Below are 22,630 nucleotides of genomic sequence, written 5' to 3' on the forward strand. Positions count from 1 at the left end.
TTCCATCTGGTAATGCTAATGACCAAAAAAATATATTCCCGACTTTCCCTTCTCTATTACACAGTCCCTCGGGCAATCCGGTCACCCCCTTCCGTGCAGTCACACACCTTCCAAGTTTCACTGGCACCCCCATCCTCGGCAGTCCATCCCTTGGCAAGGTTTTCTCACATCGGAAGATAACAACAGCCAAGGCATATCCCTGTCTTAAAACCATCATACCGGTCATAACATTCTCATGGAAGTCAATGGACACTATTGGGTACCAATGTCCCACAATGGCCCTACTCCTGAAGTGCTTTACCAACATACTGTTGCATGTTCCAATTCCTTTCACTGATGTTGTTAATTCTTGTAGTTAGTTTCAACCACCCAACTAGGCATTTTTGTGCTTCCTGTACCAAACACATAACTTCCATTAGATTAAAATAAATTGAAATAACTTCAAATCATACCTCATTGGTAGTTCGTCAATAAGGTACACTTGCAATCTTGTTTACTTCCTGTCAACATGTATAAATATATCACATCAAGTTAGCTCAAAACACAACCATCATAGATAAAAATCACAAATCACAAGTAACCATCATAAACCATAATCATAGATCACATGTAATCATCATAGACCATAATCATAAATCACATGCATAATAAAACTGAAATAAAATATTAATACTTATCCTTAATCAATCCTTAGCTTCTACCTTTGTCCTTATTTTGTATGCACTCCGATCGGTTTCCACACCCGACAAACACCCAGTGCCTTCTCCTCAACAATGTCCACATACACATAGTGTGCATCACACACATACAACCACACGCAGCCTACACCTACACATACAATGCATACACCTACACCCAGTGTACAACACAACACAATACATACACCTACATCTGGTGTACACCACAACACAATACATACACCTACACCCGATGTACAACACAATACATATACGTACACAAAGTACAACACAACGAATACACATGTCATGATACCATGACTACACCATGCACATACATAATACCACATGTACACAACACAACATGTACGACATGCACATAATATCACATGTACACCAGTACCGCATGTACAACATGTACACAATACCACCTATACACAACACCACCTACTCTATGTGTACATATCATCACATGTACACGACACCACTTGTATAATGTGTACATAATGCCACATGTACATTGTACCACCTGTACAACATGTACACAACGCTAGACGTACACAACACCACATGCACGACATGTACACGACACCACATGTACACAACACCATATGCACGACATGTACACAACACCATATGCACGACATGTACACAACACCATATGTACAACGTATACACAACATCACATGCTCACAACACCACTTGTACAATCATGCACACAACTCCATATGTACATAGCACCAAATGTACAATCATGCCTCGACACCACATATACATAGCACTGCATTCCAACATGTACATAGCATCATCTGTGCACAACACTGCATATCCAACATGCGCAAAACACCATATGCACATAACGTCGCATATCTAACATGTACATAGCACCATCTATGCCCAACACTACATATGCAATATTCACGCAACACTATTTGTACCACGCTGTACATAACATTGCATAAACATCATGTACACGCACTATATATACACAACATCACATGCGCACAACATCACAGATGCAACATTTACAACATATACAATATATGCACAACAATAGTACCACAAATCCAAAACCATATTGTCTCTACCAAGCAACCTTGCTTCCAGTATCTTATACATGCTTGTCCCAGCATGTCGCAAACCACACCGCTTTCATTTCGTTGATGTATCCCTCGGTATAGCCTACCCATAACATAGACATAATATAATCACATAATATCAACTCATAACCACATGATACTGACCTCATAGATTTGTCAGGGCTACTCCTCCCAATTGATTCCTCGTAAGACCAAGAACCTCTTCATGCCATTCACCTACATAAGCAATCATTCTTCCACAAGAATGATCCCTGATGACCCTGTCGGATAGTGACATAGATACATGGATACATACATACATATACATAAACATTAGCATAAACAATCATGATCCTGTCAGACAATGATATGCATACATACACATACATACATATAAACATCAACATAAAATAATAATGATATAGTCAGTCAACAACATACATACATACATATGTACATATAAATATTAGCATAAAATACGCATGATCCATGATGACCCTGTCAAGCATGACATACATACATACATACATGTATACACATATAGGCATCAACATAATCATGATCACAACATAATTACTAGTCAAGGTTAAGAGAACTCCCTTTATGCGTGCAACACATGCACAACATCGAGAACAATAATTCCCAACATAACCAAGTCATATGATGCATCAAATCCATTCACCTTACCTTTATTGATTACCTTTCCCATGATTGTCCCTCCATCATCCATTTGCACCAATGGACCCAACCTATCCAATTGGTTGCCATACTCTTGCCTTCAACTGCCCTCGTACATGCATCGAGATTCACCTGTTGGGTTTCATTCAGATCTTCTCGGACTCCATTAACCTTCCTCTTTCCCAACCAATTCCAAAGACTCAAAACTTAAAAGGCAAGCACAAGAAACAAACAAGAAGAAGACCATGAAAACCACTAACAATATGACACCACAAAAAAGTGGCATGATCATGCAGTAGACATAACAAAACTTCAAATCAAGTGCAAGCAAATTACACATGACCAAAAGCACAAGACTAACAACAGACACCATGACACCTGAGCCTTCTTCAGAATTTCATGGAAACCTCTTTTCCATGCAATCCCTTGCATCATACTGCCATCAACACATAATTGTCAGTGCATAAATAAACATAACAATACATTGGTTACCTTACCTTGATGTGCCAAGCACGTTGCTTGCAACTGAACACGTCCATGCCATCTCTCAAGGGACTCAAATTCCCTTGACAAATCCACCTGTAACTACAGACTAGCTAATATACCTGTCAAGTACATGTTCATGAATCTAGCACATATCCACATAATGTAAGACAAGATTAAGGTTAAGAAGACTTCCTGTATGCAAAGCACTCACTTGTTTGGAATTGTGGTTTCCAAACATACCAAAAGGAATTCTTGTCCAATTCCTTTATTTTACCTTTTTATGTTGTTGCGATCGAGGCTTACTATGTATTGTCACCTCACACAACTATGAGTTATTAAAACACATCAGATGTTACCTTGTCATGCTAATACCAAACATGTTTCCTGCAATTGTTTACATATGTCAACCACATGTTCCAAATATCAAGACAATCATATCTATCAATTTGAAATCAACATTTACAAAGACTAACAATCATATCATAATCCATAGTCAACTCACATTCATCAGTCATAATACATAATCCTACAACTATCACCTACTTACACTCAAGTACATATCAACTATCTCAACACATGTGTGTTAGTACAATCATCTTAAAACAAGATCATTCCTTCATGCAATCTCATATATACACATAGTCATATTATGCAATTCATCAAACATTCAACCAAATTGCAAACATACCATGCTAAAAAAGTCCACTAGATGACATAATCAAACACTCAAACATCAAATAGACGACATAATCAAACATTCAAGCACAAATTAGACGAAATAAGCAAGCTCATACCTTAGTGTATCTCAGGGGAGGCGATCTTGTCTGCACAATCAATCCAGATTAGCACGATATAACTTCACAACATATCAGCTCAAACATAAATAAGATCATGATATCCATAATAGTCACTAACTGACATGTCCACGTCATAAACTCATAAACAATTATCATTCATACATAATAATCACATCTGCACAGTCGGTCTAGATTAGTATGACATAATATCACAACATATTAACTCATACCTGAATGTCATAACCCTAACCATTCTCATAGACCAATCCAATTTTGTATGTTACATATAACGTCAAGATCTTAATGTAATAACCCTAATCATCAAGCCACTAGCATAAAACAACAACAAGTTAACCTATAACATACTCATCAACAACATATAACATAATCATAAAGTTATCTAATATAAAACAACAATAGCAATGCATACAACCACATGATACTATCATTCATGACTATCCGACACATGTGCGTATGAGTATACTAATCAACTAGTATCTATCATGTATGTAACCATAACATCAATAGAATGAAAGGCAAACACATAACCATAATGCATATAACGATCCTTAACCTACATATCTGCATGCCCAACATACAAACCTGTATGACGACATGCTCTTGCCTCAAGGTCCAATGTTGCAACTTCACTCTGATGATCTGCATCTCTTGCTCTATCTCAGCGAACACATTAGCATCATAACATACCAATATCAACATGATGACCTAATTGCATACAATGACCTCACAATGCGTGTTTAACCTACCATACATGTACAACCATAACCATGACAATGCATGCATAACAATATATAGACACTCACATGCATAACAAATGCATATACAACCATACACTCATTTGTATATAAGATTGCATGAAGATTATATAAGGAACACATGCACATGGACTACAAGAATAAGGAACACATATGCAACCGACATGAATGCATGACCAACACATCGCCCATCTAGTCTGAGGGGAGAACCTGCTCTGATACCACTCTATAACACCCTCCTCCCACCTCTATTCGAGTAACCACCCAACCGGTGTCAACATGTGACGAAAGGCTACTATGATTGGATTCAACCTGCTATGTGATCTCAAGGAAATGGAATCGACGAAAACACATCATACAAACCTTCCACATTAGCTACAATACCCCTGAGAACCACCCCAACACTTATGGTAACTCAACCCATATCTTATTCTAGGCTTCTAGAGCGTTTGTCCAACCAGGGCTTCCAAGACTAGTAACTCCTACCCACCCAGGCCTCCAGAGCGTTTGTCCAACCAAAGCTTCTAGGACTAGTAACTCAACCCAAGTTGTTACACAGTTTCCAGAGCATTTGTCCAACTAGGGCTTCTAGGAACTAGTAACTCAACCCAAGCTAAAGGAAACATGAGAACCAACCAAAACAAAACAAGGAAATAAATCCACAATCACCATGGCTATCCAGGAAATGACAAGACTAGCCAAATCCATTGTCAATCCAGGCAATCCTCCATGATAGTGACAGAACATGACCAATAAACCACATGCATATGCCATGCATGCCAAAACTAGTGAGGAAAATGTACATGCAACTCGGTACCTGAAAGTAAAACCCATTGTAGTTGCTAATCTCGATGTCCTCTTGTGCTTTCCCGCTCTTCCTTTGCATTCTTGCTCCAAAACTCCAAGTATGCCACACCCCTCCAAGAGTGCTCCAAGAAACTCTAAGCATCCAAGAGTATGAGAGAGGGAGAATAGAGAGAGAGCTCCAAAACTGAACTGAACAAGCTTGCCCATTGATCCTCATAAGCCTTTTTATCAATGAGGGCTCTATTTTCTTCATTTTCCATTATTTTCCTTCAATTTCCTCCTCACATGCAACATGTGATCTTTCACCTCCCTTTTCTCCTAAATTCCTTTATTTTCATAAATAAATGTGCTAAAATGCCATTTTGCCTTTCAAAAGCCTTTGCCAATTTCCTTAGCCATAATAAACCGAAGTGAACACCCACACTTAGATGTTTTGCCCACCTCTCATCTTGGAATACATGTCCCATGACCGTGGTCTTATATTTTTTACATGGAATTTTAACCAGGGTTGTTACAGATCTAATTGCAAAAGTAGTTGTACGGAACAATAGTTATGAAGTCGGGGATGTGTGTGGAATAAAGGTTCTCACTCACATACTCCTCTTTCACACATCCTTTATTCCAAACACTACAAATTTAAAAGCTTATGCATTTGAAAACTTTAATTAAACCTATATACAAAATGTTTTTTAAGGTGACATTTTTTTATAGAAAATATCCAATTGCGGAAGTAGTTGTGTGGAACAACATGTGTACGAAGTCGAAGATGTGTGCGGAGTAAAGGTTCTCTCACACATACCCCTCTTCCGCACATCTTTTATTCCACACACAAGCCTATGTCCACTTATATCTAACAACTGAGTCAGTCTTGTACTTGCGTGCTACAATGTCGATTTCGGTTGTCACCACTATATCTTTGGGGCCTACGACCTATCCTCTCCATAGACCAAGTTACAATAGGGGGATTGAACCTTGGATCTCTTAGTTTCCATGATTTCATATCACTTTGATCACCGATTGAGTTGCCCCTTCAAGGCAATTATTAATTATAATTATATTTATTAGTATTATTATTACTTGGAATGAAAGCACGAAAAACCCCAGAGTACTTCCCCACATTTTGTGGATGGTAAACTGGGTAAACTGTCGACCTTGATTACGGGGCCTCACCCTAAAGGTATTAAAGAGAGTCGAACCCGTGATAATCAACAATGTCAAAGAACTTCACGTCTAGCTCTAGATCACTTAAGCTAACCCTTGGAGTTTTTTTTTTATTAATGGAACGAGTAGGGATATTTATATTAATAAAAGATGGGAGAGGGTCCAGAAACGTTACATCTGGTATTTGATACAAAATACATATCTTCATCATAATAAACAAAGAGTTTACTAGCCCTTGAGATGACAAACCAGTTCATATAGAAAATATAGCCACTATATATTCTGCAAAAAGACCCAAGCATGAAAATGCATTTACAAAAAAGTACAACAAATATATAGAGTTAACTAAAACCGACCACATAACCAAAATTGTCTCCAAGACAAAAAGCAAAGTTCACTTAGTGCTGTGACCACCCTCTTCAGGCCCTCTAGGACGACAAGCCCTTTTGTAGTCTGCAAGAGCCCCAAAACCAGTACCTCCATGTATCGCTCTTGCAGCAATGGAAGAGGAGACTTGCAACATTGATGCTCAACACATTAGCTGCCATTTCATCCATTAGGCCGTAGATACATTGTTCATTCATTTACAAGTAAAAACATGACGAGAGCCATGCATAGCTATTTTCATAAAACATATACGTAACCAACATGATAATAACATAAATACCAAGGAAATCACAACCATATGATCCACATATAAACCAATATAATACTCGTAGAAATACAAGGATAAATAACCTCATGTTGATGATGCAAAATCCAAACTCGGAATGGGACTACCATGTTTCACCCAACCATAGGGCTTCCAGAGCCTTTTTCCAACTAGGGCTTCCAGGAACTAGTAACTCAGCCCAAGCTAAAGGAAACATGAGAACCAACCAAAACAAAACAAGGAAATAAATCCATAATCACCATGGCTATCCAGGAAATGGCAAGGCTAGGCAAATCCACTGTCAATCCCGGCAACATGCTAGTGACAGATCATGACCAATAAACCACATGCATATGCCATGCATGCCAAAACTAGTGAGGAAAACATACATGCAACTCGGTACCTAAAAGCAAAACCCGTTGTAGCTACTGATCTCAATATCCTCTTGTGCTTTCCTGCTCTTCCTTTGCCTTCTTACTCCAAAACTCTAAGCATGCCACACCCCTCCAAGAGTTCTCCAAGAAACTCAAAGTGTCCAAGAGTATGAGAGAGAGAATATGGAGAGACCTCCAAAACTGAACTAACCAAGCTTGCCCACTGACCCTCAGAAGCCTTTTTATCAATGAGGCCTCTGTTTTCTTCATGTATTATTTTCCTTCAATTTCCTCCTCACATGCAACATGTGATCTTTCACCTCCCTTTTCTCCTAATTTCCTTTATTTTCATAAATAGATGTGCCAAAATGCCATTTTGCCTTTCCAAAGCTTTCGTCATTGCCTTTGCCAATTTCCTTAGCCATAATAAACCGAAGTGAACACCCACACTAGGACGTTTTGCCCACCATTAAACTTGGAATACATGTCCCATGACCGTGGTCTTATATTTTTGACATGGAATTTTAACCAGGGTTGTTACAGATCTAATTGCAAAAGTAGTTGTACGGAACAATAGTTATGAAGTCGGGGATGTGTGTGGAATAAAGGTTCTCACTCACATACTCATCTTTCACACATCCTTTATTCCAAACACTACAAATTTAAAAGCTTATGCATTTGAAAACTTTAATTAAACCTATATACAAAATGTTTTTTAAGGTGACATTTTTTTATAGAAAAGATCCAATTGCGGAAGTAGTTGTGTGGAACAACATGTGTACGAAGTCGAAGATGTGTGCGGAGTAAAGGTTCTCTCACACATACCCCTCTTCCGCACATGTTTTATTCCACACACAAGCCTATGTCCACTTATATCTAACAACTGGGTCAGTCTTGTACTTGCGTGCTACAATGTCGATTTCGGTTGTCACCACTATATCTTTGGGGCCTACGACCTATCCTCTCCATAGACCAGGTTACAATAGGGGGATTGAACCTTGGATCTCTTAGTTTCCATGATTTCATATCACTTTGATCACCGATTGAGTTGCCCCTTCAAGGCAATTATTAATTATAATTATATTTATTAGTATTATTATTACTTGGAATGAAAGCACGAAAAACCCCAGAGTACTTCTCCACATTTCATGGATGGTAAACTGGGTAAATTGTCGGCCTTGATTATGGGGCCTCGCCTTAAGGGTATCGAGGAGAGTTGAACTCGTGATAATCAACAATGTCAAAGAACTTCACGTCTAGCTCCAGACCACTTAAGCTAACCCTTGGAGTTTTTTTTAATGGAATGAGTAAGGATATTTATATTAATAAAAGTCGGGAGAGGGTCTAGAACCCTTACATCTGGTACTTGATACAAAATACATATCTTCATCATAATAAACAAAGAGTTTACTAGCCCTTGAGATGATAAACCAGTTCATGTAGAAAATATAGCCACTATATATTCTGCAGAAAGACCCAAGCATGAAAATGCATTTACAAAAAATCATAGCAAATAGGTAGAGTTAACTAAAACCGACCACATAACCAAAATGGTCTCTAGGACAAAAAGCAAAGTTCACCTAGTGCTACGACCACCCTCTTCGGGCCCTCTAGGACGACAAGTCCTTTTGCGGTATGCAATAGCTCAACCAGTACCTCCATGTATCACTCTTGCACCAATGGATGAGGAGACTTCCAGCATAGCCACCCAAGAGGTAAGTAAGTGAATTTCCTCCTTCATACCATCTAAAGAGTCTTCCATTTTGGCATGATGAGAGAGTAACTTGGGCTCTAAGAAGAGCTGGAAGGAGCACCTTTGCCTCTCGACCATGTCTTCAAGCTTTTGAATAGAGACAAGTAAATCCTGGGAGGCGTCCAACAACTTATTAATCACAGTCGACATATCCTTGTTCTCTTGAGAGTTAGAATTGCGTGCCATTCTAAATTGAGGGCTCATAACTCTATGGTTTAGAACAAGAATAATCGCTTCAACAACCTTAGTCTAGCGAGATAATTGGAAGGGAGAATGACAAGCCAAGGTACATAGAACAACTGCAATATAACATGATGAAAGTTGAAGGCTTGGAAGGATTAGTATATTGAGAAAGCCCAAGCTCTGACATAAACCATCCTGCAACGATAAGACCCAAGATTCCATAGGAGTTTCACCTATGTGGATGGGCGATGTTAAAGGGATGATATAGGATGGAGGAATTAACTTCATTCTCAGGCAAATTGCATTGAGTGTCACAACCAGGTGAAACTATAATGACCCATACCTCCTGCAAAATAAATAGACAAGACCTCTAATAAGGAATGATGTTGGAGAGGGAGGCCACCTGTACACCATTGCTTGACACCTAGGGAGAACCTTGATAATTCAAGACTAGAGATGAGGAAGGGATGACTGGGAAAAATAATGTTGCTAGGTTCTGTATTCCATTGGATAATAATTGATTGATCATTGACATGCACAATATTTTCAGAGGGTGGAGAGAGTGGCAGAAAGTTCTCTCCCACAATGTCAAGTTTATACTTTGAGTACTCAACATGTCAAGGGATTGGAGAGAAAAACCCATCTCTAGTTTAATTATATTTATCCCTGGTTCATGCTAGCACCCTTTTTAGTAAGTTCCTTAACAACCACGTTTAGGTGTCTAAACACATGATAGAAATTCACCTGTTCAAAATGAGATATTGAGGCAAGGATCCTTTAACTTAGGGTCACAGATTCACTGCTAATGGTCTTCTTGGCTCTGGTGAACTGTCATATGGTGAGCATTGAGTCCAGGAAGACATTTATTTTAGATATTTTACAGTCCTTGGCAATCTCTAATCCCTTCCATAGGGCTAGAAACTTTGCTTGGTTATTAGTGGCTATTCCAAGTCCCTAAGCAAATTGAGAAACCATTTTTCACCGGGACCAAAAAATGGCCCCTTCCGCTCCAACCTTCCCCTAACCATAGAGTTTATTAATTATTGTGTTGAGAGGTTTTCTCGAGCCCAATATGGTAGAAATGTTGTAATGTAATGTTTAACATTTTGACTAAGTCAAATTATATAAAAAAAATAAAATCAACTAAAAAGATTAAATGTAATGTAAACATTTTAACTAGGTAAAAAAAAATAAAGAAAAAATAAAATAAAATAACAAATAAAAATAAAATAATAATAAAAAGAAAAATGATCCATCTGGAATGTAGCCTATTGAAAGGGAGAAATTAAATGAGCCTAGATCCATTTTAACTCTCAATCACAAAGCGGCCAAAGGGATCAAATCTGTTGATATGCAAACCTCTTTTAGAGTGAAAAGAGATTTGATCTCGTACCCAAAGTTAAAATTAATTGTAATTATAAATATAATTATTAAATTTATGTTTTTTATTTTATTTTTATGTAATTTAATTCAAAAAATTATTTTATTAATAATTATAATTATTAATTAATTTAATTTATATTTTTAATTTTATATAATTTCACCAATCAAAATGTTAACCAAACAAAACATTAAACCTTTATCTCAAAAATAAATTATCATAAAATAATCATTCACTAATGAATTAATTCTCCTAAAATACAACATGTTTATCTATTTGAACATTTTCAACTACTTATAAAGCACACTATGTATATGAGTGTGTGTTTCCTTACTCAACCATAATTATTAAAAAACATTTTGAAAATATATGATGATGTAAGTTTTAAAACTTATTATGTTTCCATGGAAATTCTACCTACTATTAAAAGATATATAAAAGAAAAAAATACAAAAATATGTATTTATTGATACATATTTTCTCTTGATAAAAGTTTTAAAACTTATTATATTTCGATTCTATTATATGGAAATTCTACCTATTATTAATTAATGATACATATTTTCTCTGGCTATTTACGTATTTATTATTATTATAATTCGCAACGCTAAAAAGTAAAATATAATGGAGGGAATAAAATCAACTATTGAAAGATAGAAAATCAACAGAGTAAACCACATTCAGAAACACGTTTTCGCCATACCAACACGTTCATTTCCATTTAAAACGGATTTGGGGGATGTGCGGCCATATAAACCCTCGTTGTAAGGGTCCCAACTTCGTTCGCCCCACCCAGCCATCTCAAATCTCCAGATGTTTCCTCCGATCGGACTGAATTCGCGTTTCTTGTATGTCTGAGATCCAGGGCACCTGTAAATTTGGTGCAGGTGAGTTTTTTCGCGGTTGAATTTGGCTTTATTTTGACATTTTCGCCTTCTAAATTCTCCCCGGAGGATAGAAACTGTTCGAGTTTCCGAAAAGATGGATGGGAATCGGCCTTATTCTGTTTTTGGAATCTGCGCCGAAATAATTTCAACCTGCCATTAGATTCTACTGAAAATTATTATTTTTCTATAGTTCAATAGGTAGCTTCAGCTACTTCAAGAATTTGCAGGCTTTATCTTCAATTCTTTTATTTGTTTATAATTTTTTAATATGTTTGTCCTAAATATTTTACTGCTGATGGAGAGTTGGAGCACATTAGGGTTTCACTGCTATTTTATTTAATTTTTTTCAATATGCACGAGTTTCAGTTTGAATGAGCCCTATAAATAATGTTGAGCTTTTGATTACAATCTTTCTAAGTTACAAGATCTGCTTCGACTCTGTCATTCGTAAGTTTCTGTAAGTTATATTGCTAAGGATGTTTACCCCCAATACGATTTTGCTCAGGTTAAGTGCATAGAATGCACACGGTGTTTCGATTCGGTGGATAGCATTAAAATTTACCTAGGTCGTTTGTGGGATATAGCAAGTTACCAGATGCTGTGCTGACACTGGAAAAATGCATTTGTCAGACACTGAGACTTGTACAAAATTGAGCCACAGCAAAGTCAAGAAAGTTTATTAGGAAATTTTAAAAGTAAGCTACAACTATAATCTCTGTGCCACTGCATTAAAGAGTTGCCCAGCAACAATGTACATGACATACAGGAACGGGACTCTTTATAACTCTTTTAGTATAAATTAACTGCTTTCTCAGTCAAAATTGCTGGCAAAAATCTGTCAATCACTGTTAAAAAATAGTTAACAGGCTTTGGCCTAGCTGTAGAGCTTCTGATACAAAGTTTTGGGATTGTGCGTAGTCTATCCTGAAAAGCAAATATTCTGGCTTCAAATGTTTCATGTTCCTGACTTTCCAGTTCCCGCCATGCTAGGCCTGACAGACATACTGCCCTTACATATTGGAATAGCATTAAAATGACATGGCAAAACATTTCGGAAGAAGGGTTTCAGAACCAAATATTCCGAAGCTATGAATACAAGGCAGCAAGCGAAATTTCAGTTTCTCGTGCTTTATGGCAGTAGCTATAATGATGGTTAGTGTCTTGTCTCAAGGATGACAAGACAAGAGGGCAGGCTTTGATCCGTTTAAGAGGGCAGGCTTTGATCCGTTTACAGGAGGGCAGGCATTGATCCGCTTATGTGGGTATGGAGAGTGCAATAGATGCCTCACACGTTTGACCACCATATTTGGGCGTCCCGATGCCAACCTCAGGGTTTGGACACACCCTCCTGGGAATTGAACTTTGGTCACTGGTAAAAAAAACTTCTCATTTTTTACTGATGGATGCAACCCTTTGGACCAGTCGGATATTGTTTTGTTCTATAAGTTTTGCCGAGCTTATGTTATATGATTTTTTAGAGCATATTCCCTGATTATTTAGTAAGCTGGTGATTTATTGCCCAGTTGCAAAATTCACTTTGCACTTGCCTTTGCCATAAAGAGTTGTCCAACAAAAATGTGCATGCCACATAGAAACAGGACTCATTACAACTATGTGGGTACAATTTAACTCTCCTCTCAGTCAAAATTGGTCAGACCCAGTTTTGATCAATAAGTTTTGGTGAGTTTATGTTTCCTGTTTTTTAGGTTGTATGTTCCTTGATTTTAATAAGCCTAGTTATTGCGGATTAAGAAGTAGACTTTTCCACTTTGCATTTGCCACCAAGTCATTGCTGGGTTCAAGTTGTGTGACTTTGACGTGCCACTATCCTCCCAAAAAAATGGAATTGAGGAGCTACCAACGAAGGGGGAAAACTACATCGATAAGCACAAGCAAGCAAACTAGTCAACGGGTCTGGAAACCACACAAAGTTCATTATAGCATAACAGCAAGACATTTTAAATTTAAATAACAGGGGTCATACATGTTACCAAGAATGAAATAAACATACTTAAACAGCTACTAGCTATAAAAGGGTAGAAGCAAGCTTGAAATTTGGTAGATAACTTGCTTCTAATTGGTTTCTATATGTTACAGCTCAAAAATGTTAACCAATCTTATCTGAGGTTCAAAAACATGAAATCCTGAAAATTCTTAAGATGCTACACACACATATGTATGCATGATCTCTTTTATGGGTGTTTGTTCATCCTTGTCTTGGCTGTCATGTCTTGTAAGTTCATAGGGCTCAGACATTGCAGGTCCTTTGGGTATTGTGGGCTCATATGTCACATGCTCAGAGTGCTTTCATGCCTCCAAGTCCAAGAGCAAAACCCTGCCATAAAAAATAAGCTGTCAGGAAAAGGTATCTGCCAAATTTTAATCTTGGATACAAGAATTTGTTAGATAGTAATAATTTTTAATCTTTTCCTCCTCATGCTCGTTGTAATGGTTTGGAAGTTTGTATGGCTCATGCAATGTTGCACGAAGCAAAGATGTTTTTTTCGAAGCGAAGCGTTTGAAGTGTCATTTTCCAAAAATTGTTGGAAGTATCTAAAATATAAATAGTTGTAGAAAATATGAAAATACCAAATTAGTTGTAGAAGATATGAAAACATGCATATTTGTACATAAATCAAGATTGATATGGCATCCATTGTACATCAATGATTAATGATTTGAGGATCAATCATTTGGATGCATCAACCATCTAGAATCTATATTCCTTTGCTCTTGGCTAGCCTTTGCCTCTACTTTGATTCTCTAGGGATGTCAGTCAACGTTGCCCAATTTTGATCAAACAGCCTAATCCAAGCCTTATGATATGGTAGAAAAGGCTTTAACATTTTTGATCAATGATTTTGACTTGAGTGAAGGGTACATTTTTGCTAAGGCCATGACAAAGGAGTTCAACAATCAACACCACTAACACTAGGGTATGTATAGGGCTTGGTGCTCTTGATTAAATGCCAATCACATACCCCCATACATGATATGGTGATACATGATATAATCTAATGAAATGCCACGCAGCCACAATCCCATTGAGCCTGAAATCCTGAAAATTGTTAAGTCTGTTGAATTTTTGAATGGGATATGAAATTCTATTTTCTCCTTATGAAGTTCAATGAGTTTGGAACCACTCTCAAACATCCTGAGTCATTTCACGGTAATGTTAAAAATTAAATTAAAGGGATAAATTAAGAATTTAACATTACCATTACAGAGCAAAAGTGTCTAGGGAGAATCAAGGGGCAGCTTGGAAGTGTTGGGGAAGCATAGTTCCTAAAGTAACAATTCAAAAATTCCCTTAAAAAAACCCCATGGAATTGTGTGAGTAGTTTTTGGAATTGTGGGGGAACTGCGATTTGGGGCTGTGGAACCACGGTTCAGGCTTTGCAGAATGATAGTTCAGAACCATCATAGTTCCGAAAGTCCAGGAATTGTGAAAAAGGGCAGAATTATAAATGTGGTTTTGCTTGAGGATTGCTGGCAGATCCATTCGAGATGCGAATTTGCCTCCTGAACCGGGTGGGGAGGACAATTCTGGGTGGGGGGGGGGGGGGGTTCTTGCAATATTGTTCTTGACTTGCATGGTGGGTTTGTATGGTACGCAATCTTTAGGTTTGCATATATCATTTTTCTAGGGTGACATGGTGAGCTTGCAAAAAGAAAAGTTAGGCAATACAAATAATTGTGCAGGGAACTTTATCCTTATATATAATGCATTTGAACTAGGTACATATGATAATTTATAGTAGATTTTGCATGGTAGCATGTGTAATTTATTTTCAAACATTAGTTTAAAGGTTTAAGAAAAAGTGGGGAGTGAAATCCATTGTCAAAAGTTGGGTGGAATAATATAATATATTGTGCATAGAAACTAGAGAAAATCATATTTATTAGGATATGTGGTGTGGAAGCATGGTTCAACAACAATTGAAGTGCAGGGTCAAGCGTGAAACTTGCCATTAAAAAATAGGCAGGCAGGCAAAGGTGGCTACCAAATTTGGGTATGATAATTAGTTGAGTAGTTATGAATGGCCTTTCCTATAATTGGTTGTCATTTCATGGAAGTTTGTAGGGCTCATGACTAGCAGGTCCTTTGGCAGTGCGGGAATGTACGGCATGAGCTCTACAAGCTTGCATTTTGAGCAAACATGGCGAGCCTTCAAAAAGGAAAGTTGGGCTAGTACAAGTAAATTTGCAGGGAAATTTGCCCATATATATATTCCATGTGGATGTGGTGCAAATTATGATTTTGAATATATGCCATGGAAGCATGAGTAATATGTTTTCAAGTATAAGTTTGAATCTAATGTGGACAGTGTGGCCCCCTATCAAAGGTTGTGTTGAATAACATATTATACCGTGCATAAAAATTAGGAGTAAATGAATGGCTACATAATTATGAATGGCCAAGAGATCTATACACCATCACCTTTGGAAGTTTTTTGAGACAAACACAATTGCTTATAGGAGATTGGTAGCAATCCTGCTATTAGTAACTAACTACCTTCTAAGATCCTTCTAATATGCAACAAATGAGAGTTTCCTTAAGGCACCTGTCCTAATAGGGACATCGAGTGAGGCTAGCAATAAAGGCAACCAACCTAAGGGATTGACCATTTCCTATCATGTGAAGCTAAAATTTATTGTACATAAGTGTTATTGTCATGGTATACTACAATCTATTTCCAATATGAAAAATTTAAAGCATGGAAGGTTACTTGTCCTAGCTTTTTTTAAGGTTAGAGATATTATATTATTGCAAAAAACACATATTTACAATATTGATAGACTCCACTGGTTTGCCGTAAGGGAAACTAGACCAATAGCATAAACTCAATTTTTTAGATAGTTTTTATTGTTTCTAATATGCTGATCTCAATGTTATCAGAATCAGATCGAACTAGTTTGAACTGGCCATTTTGATCGATTGGAGGACAAAAACGGTTCTGATCGATGAACTAGACCATTTTTGGCCAATTCAGTACCAAATCGGCCTTTTTTTCACTGAATCGGCTGGTTTGGTATCGAACTGGCTGGTTTTGTATGACACTGGTTTTGTTGAAAAAGCAATGATTTATGAGAGGGGAAGCAAAATCTTTGACCATATTGCACTAATAATGCTACGGAGTTCATGGTAATGTAAAATTCTTAAAGTAAAAGTGTGACAATCTCCTTTATCATTCATTTTCATCTTTTCACTTAAATTTTTGACATTAACATGAAATGACTCAGAATGTTTGAAGGTGGTCATGAGAACTTCTGCTTATTTGTGTATAAATGGTTTGGTTTCATATGGATGCACATGGATATATAAGTTTTTCTTTAAAATTTGAATATCTTATGTGGTTTTGGTCCGGTTTTTTTACTGGTTTTGGTTCAGGGGGTCTATCGGTTCGATTCTGATAATTGATTGCATTTAGACATGAAGAAAAACTACATAGACAACCCTGCATAAATTGATAAACATAGCCACATTGAAAAATAAGATATTGCCTGAGCTCGAGCCTTGAAATATCTTGTTCAGCTAGATTATGTGCTTGATCAAGCAACTAAGGATCACCATCAATGTCTAACGATGAGGGCTCGGTGCTAGTGATTCGCTTGGCCAACAGAGTGACTTTCCTAGTTACACTTTTCATTTTTTCTAGGAGCTCGACCATGTAGATGATAAGTTCCTATTGAGTGGTCGCTTTGTTGGTGAGAACACTTACCATGAGAGTTTTAACATGCGAATAAAAGTTAATAGTTTGCATGTAGGAAAATGTTTTGGCTCTAGCTCTAGTGGAATTGCTAACATCAGGGATCCAATCTCTGGTTTCCCACTCCACGTGAGTGTTAGGAATAAACTTGCGAGCTTGCTGGACTTACTCTTCTACATCTGAGATTGCCCTCTGGATGACTTCAAGTTTTATATCTCTATATTCTCCACAGCGGCTCTAGTGGAGGATTGAGTGCGGGTGCCTCTCAGGGTAAGGGGGTTAAATACAGGAGAAGAGGGAGCCCCAGGTTTGTCTCTTCAGTCGCGATGTGAAGGTCCAACTAGTCGATGCAGAATCATTATGGAGAAGGGAGCAACAACAAGGGATACAAGGGGGGGAGGGATAAGGCAAGGAGAGAGGGAGTGCGCAAAAGAAATAGGTGGAGGGCCGAAAGATGGGTAAAGATGACAACAAAGGGTAAAACTAGGAAAGTCTGGGCAAGAATAGAAGAGAGGGCAAGGGTTAATGGATTGGGGGTGTATGAATGCTTTGGCATGTTATATAATGTATTGTTACATTGAAAGGAATATACTGAAAAATCAGTATGGTTCTCTCGGTAATGGGTTCCATGAGAAAAATCTATGTATATTTTTGTTTTTGCTATTATATATATTTTTTATGTTCTTTTTGAAAATTTGTTTGCAGTTAATTTTTCTATGGGGTTAGAACCTTCAGAAAGGAGGAAAGCTTAGAGAGAAGTTGACGAGAGATGGCCCCCGAAGAACACAAGGTCGAGGAAGGGGATAGAGGACTAGAAACCGAAATAACATGTAGAGGATAATGAAGAGAACATAAAATGATGCAAATCTTGAAAATAGTTGCAGGGAAAAAGGATGAAGAAGCTGAACCAGAATAAAAAAGATTCATGGAAAGGAGTGATGTGCAAGAACGCAGGCAACCTCCAACTGTTGTGATGCACTACGAGAATTATGGCCTTTGTGTGCATGTTTGCCATATCCCGGAGTTGAAACCCCTGAAGGAAAACTGCCATCGTTGGTAGATTATAAGTGGATCCAAGCTCCTTCAGTCAGCTGCGTTGTGGCTATCCTCTCACTTCTTAACATTATAGTGTTGTTCCTACCCAACTGCTACCATAATTGAAGCTCCAAGTATGTGGATGTGTAAACCACCGTGCCAATGTACCTTCTCGATTGCTCGCACACTCGCAGTCTATGTATAGAAAAACTTACTAAACTTGTATTGATCCTTATGGCGACGGGATGGCCAGTGGGGACTAGCTATCTTAGTATCTACACAAAACTATCTTAGAATAAAAATTAATCCATTGCTTATAATGGATATTGTCAATTAGACAAAAATATAAAATACACAAGTAGTAAAGACCGTCAAATGCATGCGAAACTCAAATGTAAAATATATGGTATACACATAGGTTACAAAGTATGGCATACTGATACACTTTTTGCACTCTACTTTGCACCCATTGCTTCATATTTGAGTTTAATTTTCCTCCGTGGATTTTTTTGACCAAATGCTCTTGGTCAAGACAAGTGTGCGACAATGTTTGACATGAGATATTCAATGGTTATAAACATCTCGCCACACTATAAAAGTCACCCTTTGGCTAATAAATTGTAAGTGGGGTATCTATTTTGCCAAAGTTGGCAAGGATTTACACTTGGCCCCTACCACTTTTGCAAGCATCGCTGCAAATGCAAGCACAAGCACGAGCACGAGCACGAGCATGTCATTGGTGGGGACAATGATAGTGCCCTACTTGCATTGGTTGGGTATGACATTGTTTATCTCTTGCCATGGACTTGGGCAAGGTGGTGATGTGGTCAAACATTGAGGACTTCTTGTAGTGTGTTTCTGATGGTTTGCGATGAATGGTCTGTTGGTAGGATGAGGCTGTTGTCTTGAAGGTTTTTTCCATGGGTAGCGTGCTATATTATAGAGGTAGTTTTTGGGTCTAGATTGTAGACTCTTAAATATGGTTGTGGTGGACTACAAATAGATGGTTGAAAGGAGTGAGTAAGATGACAAAACTTCATTGTCCTTTTGTTTTCTTTCAAAAAGTATAGTTTATGTTTGAATGGAGGCTTTTGTGAGTAGAGTTATTTATAAATTTGTCTTTTAGATCGATCACATAAATGTTTTAATTGTCGACACGTTTTGAACCAAGCAATGTGGTTCATCTTTAGGATGATTGAATGAAGAGAATATGATCCAACAAGGGTATAAAAAGGGGGAGGAGTCCTAAGAACTAGAGGAGTAGATCAAAGGTCAAAGAAATTAATAGTTAGGAGGGAAATAATAAAGAATTAGAATAAATGAGAGGATAGGGTATGTAGTAAAGGGAAAAAGAATATAAAAAGAAAATATAATAAATATAATATAAATAAATATAAATTTAATATAAAAAATACAAATCATAATAGTAAGCGTAATAATAATAATAATAAGAGTATTAAGGTTAATGATATTATTACGATTTAAATAATTAAATCTGAATAATCGTATTAAATTATTATAAATAAATATTAATAATAAATAAATATATACCAAGTCCAATAAGCTAGTTTTTTCTAACAAGCAAGCAAACCATATTACACATCTCTTTGTAATTTGTAAAGGAGGTGGAGAATGCTCGCTTCAATACTTCAAAGGAAAGCAAGAGATTTTAAAATAAAATTAGTCTCAACCCCACCTTTAGAGAACAGTGTAGATGCATTATCCCCTAGTAGAATATGATATTTTGTGTACAAGGTCTTCTCTACAACAATATGAGTAGGTGCGAACTTAATAGAAATCTCAAGCCACATAATGAAGGCAATTGAAGATGTCCAATATTGATAACATTTGAGTATTAATAGAAGGCTAGTTTGAGCTTTAGATTATTTTTTGAAACAATTAAAGTATTTCAAATCAATTTCTAGACATATTTTGAGTAGTATTGTAAAGAAACACTTGTTTTAGTTACTATAGGATAAAGGATATGTCATTTAGAGTTCTTTCATTAACATAAATTGTTTAGCCATACTTTTTGGGTGGGAATAAATTGAAGATTTATAACCTACATTCTTCATTCCACATTGATGATGTTGGCAACTAGAGTTGTAATTTCAGCTTATGTTTCTAGTGTGGAGTTGTCAATATTACATGTGATAAGGTGTATTCAAGGCATGCCTTCGTTAAAATAGTTATGCATGTTTGAAAACATTTCAAAAATTCTATCTAAGTCTACTTACTATAAATGCATATGTGATATTGTTATTGATGATTCCAGGCAATGTGAAGAATCAAAATGAAAGCATTGGACAAACTTGTAAAGGAAATTACATTATTAAATTTAGGGTTAGGGTTTCAATCTAGATTTTATACACTTTGAGGTTCATTATAGTTATAAGGATTCATAGTTTGCCTTGAGGGTTATTTATTTGTTTTTTCATGTTAAAAATCACCCTTTTTGGTTGGAAACTTGCCTTGTAGCAGTTGATATGTTTAAGAAAATCGAGACATGTTTAAGGATCATGCTAAAACAACTGGAAACAACTTTGAAACGTTCCAGTTTTTTGGATACAACTTGGAAATATTTTAGTATCGTTTCCAAGCCATATCCCCTGTGTTTCAATTTTTGAAATGGGCAATGGCGTATCCTCCCTTTAACTAGATGTTTTTGGTAACCTAATGATGAACTGATATTGCAATTTCGCTGGATTAGAGATGCATAAGACCAATTCGATGTATGCAAATGAGGAGCAAATGTTTCTTATTTATAGACTTGGGGAGGGGGTCGAATGAGTGCCTCTTGGGGGCCCAATTGACCTTAAACATCATGAGGCTGACTTGAAATATTTGGGCGGCAAATTTAAAAATTCAAATTTCCAATTCCTTTTTCAAGATGAAAATACCAGCCATGGCTACCATATTTTCCAATACAATACTAGAGCCAAGTTCGTAATATGGCAATTTATCATTTTCCCAATCCACCAGCAACTTGGAGTCCCCCAACTCCCGCAAATGACAAACACCTTTTTTTTGCAATATATTTCATCAAAATCCCTAGTGCAGATAATTCATCTCTGTTAGTAGTGCTAAGGCTAGCACCCATCAATAAAGCAAGCATGCATCAATAAAGCAAATTAGTGCAGAGAAGGTACAAATAGTCACATAAAAATTGTATTCTTGAACCAGGTATTTTGGGAAATTCAAATTCAAATTGCATTTACTATACTAGACAACAATCAACAATGCAATAGCCCACGGGGGGTAGCTTAATTAGCGACCACCATGTTATGAAGTATTATGTAAATCGTGAGATTCCAAGTTCAAATCCCTGTGGGTATATCCAAAAAAAATCAACATTGCCACTTAGTATGCGAAATATTGGATATTCAGTGGTTTTACATCTCTCCTTATTTTTAAGATGTTTGGTGAAATGTGATATTATATTCTTTCAAAAATAGTTTTATTGAAACATAAGGGAACTCCCTCTCCACTATTTTTCACTTTATCAACCATAAGTGCCATGCACTTTACATAAGATAAGGGTTTAGTCTCAGATCTCAGACCCTGGGTGTTCAAGTAAGGCAGGAGTCTTTAAGGAGGATCACCTCCTGAGTCCTACTTTCTAGTTGTCCTGTTTGATTAAGGATGCAATTGGCAGATGGAGGTCCATAGATTTTATACTACTTTAGAATGTAGAGCAGTGAGATATCAAGCCTCTTCTTGTCACTTGTGGCAGTAGTTGTCCTCTCTTCTTGAGACCTGTGTTGTAGTGTACTAGGGCAATTTTTACCCAAGGGTTTCTATTCTGGCTAGGGCTTTTTTTGTTATATAATTTGATCACTGAGTATGTACAAACATTCATACAACAGTGAGTAATAACCTATATGACACACAATTATAATAATACAGTTGTCAATAAGCTGAGTTATCCAACTAATAATAGAACCAACTATATTGCTAGCAATATTATGATTGTACAATGAAACACATGGTATTAGGGTTGAGTGACCACAAACAATTCCAAGTCCGCCAGTATTTTCAGAAAGCAAACAAATCTAGTAATCCAATCATATTTAAATTTGATTGATTATTAGACTAAGATTCCTCTACAGGCTACTAGTTCGTTACACTCGCTCGAAAATTCTGTTTGGGAATACCCTCGCGCTGACTTGATTTGGCACCTATGAATATTTGGG

The 22,630-nt window shown here is 36.9% G+C and overlaps 1 protein-coding gene across 2 annotated transcripts in view; it reads left to right on the forward strand.

Moving 5' to 3' along the window:
• The first annotated feature begins 11,458 nt into the window (after window positions 1-11,458).
• LOC149208913 (uncharacterized) overlaps window positions 11,459-22,630 on the forward strand; it is an 86,785-nt gene continuing 75,613 nt past the window's right edge. For both annotated transcript variants that reach the window (XM_089396204.1, XM_089396205.1), the window contains exon 1: window positions 11,459-11,691. The gene's annotated coding sequence lies outside the window, so the exon portion shown is untranslated. The remainder of the gene's footprint in view (window positions 11,692-22,630) is intronic.

The sequence above is a fragment of the Pinus tabuliformis genome, chromosome 1_2 (assembly GCF_031772625.1).
Source record: "Pinus tabuliformis cultivar Carrire ecotype Pingquan chromosome 1_2, CPIR1, whole genome shotgun sequence".
NCBI lineage: Eukaryota > Viridiplantae > Streptophyta > Pinopsida > Pinales > Pinaceae > Pinus > Pinus tabuliformis.